The 1339-nt window shown below is 38.9% G+C and overlaps 1 pseudogene; it reads left to right on the top strand.

The window, feature by feature from the left end:
- Positions 1 to 411: 411 nt before the first annotated feature.
- On the top strand, positions 412 to 843 carry LOC141512259 (large ribosomal subunit protein uL14-like; annotated as a pseudogene).
- Positions 844 to 1339: the final 496 nt, after the last annotated feature.

The following is a 1339-nucleotide window of genomic DNA, read 5'->3' as shown; positions in this document are numbered from 1 at the left end:
CTGACCATAGACAATTACTTTGGTCCCACGGAGGATCAAAACACACAATCTGAAGATGAGAAAGTCCAGGCTTCTGTATCCACAGCCTCCAAGAAATATAGAATTTGGGCTCAGATTATGAAAGAGCTCAAAAAATGATTCTGAAGATCAAGTTAGTAGGGGGTGGGGGGAGGGAAGTAAGATTGGGGGGGAAAATTGTAAAAGTCAAAGTAAATAAAATCTTTAATTATAAAAAAGAAAATCAAGTTAGGAAAGTAGAGGAAAAACTGGGAAGAAAAGTGAGAGAGATGTGGGAAAAACATGAAAACCAAGTCAGCAGCTTGATGAAGGACATCCAAAAAAATGCAGAATAAAACTACATGTTAAAAACCGATTTAGGCGTTTCCTCTCTCACACTTTCCTGGATCCAAGATGTCTAAGCGAGGATGTGGTGGGTCTTCTGGAGCAAAGTTCTGAATTTCCTTGGGTCTTCCAGTTGAAGCTGTCATCAATTGTGCCGATAATACAGGTGCCAAGAACCTGTATATCATCTCTGTGAAGGGGATTAAGGGAAGACTGAACAGGCTTCCTGCAGCTGGTGTGGGTGACATGGTAATGGCCACAGTCAAAAAGGAAAAACCAGAACTCTGGAAGAATGTCCATCCAGCAGTGGTAATATGGCAACAAAAGTCATATCGGAGAAAAGATGGTGTGTTCTTATATTCTGAAGACAATTCAGGGGTCATAGTAAACAACAAAGGCGAGATGAAAGGTTCAGCCATCACAGGACCTGTTGCCAAGGAGTGTGCTGACTTGTGACCCAGGATTGCATCTAATGCCAGCAGCATTGCCCGATTCTCCTAAAAGGTTCATTTTTAAACAAAAAACCACCCCCATTAAAGTGTCTGCCTATCAAAAAAAAAACAAAAACAACCCGATTTAGGTCAAATGGAAAAAACTGTCCCAAAAGTTAATGAATAGAATACCACCTTAAAAAGCAGAATCGACCAGATGGAAAAGGAGGGGGAAAAAAAGAAAAAAAGAAAGCTCTATGAAGAAAACAACTCCTTCAACTGTAGAATGGAGCTAAAGGAAGTCAATGACTTTGTGAGGAATCAAGAAACAATAACACAATATCAAAAGAATAAAAAAACTAGAAGAAAAGGTGAAATGTCTCATTAAAAAAGCAACAGACCTAGAAAACAGATCCAGAAGAGATAATCTAAAAATTACTGGGCTACCTGAAAGTCATGATTGGGAAAAGAGCCTTGAATTCATTTTTAAAGAATTTCTACAGGAAAATTGTTCTGATATCCTAGAAGCAGAGGGCAAAATAGAAAATGAGAGAATCCACCACTCT

Source organism: Macrotis lagotis, chromosome 2, assembly GCF_037893015.1.
Source record: "Macrotis lagotis isolate mMagLag1 chromosome 2, bilby.v1.9.chrom.fasta, whole genome shotgun sequence".
NCBI lineage: Eukaryota > Metazoa > Chordata > Mammalia > Peramelemorphia > Peramelidae > Macrotis > Macrotis lagotis.
Note: the sequence above shows the minus strand (reverse complement) of the source record. Positions and strands in the feature narration are given on the sequence as shown.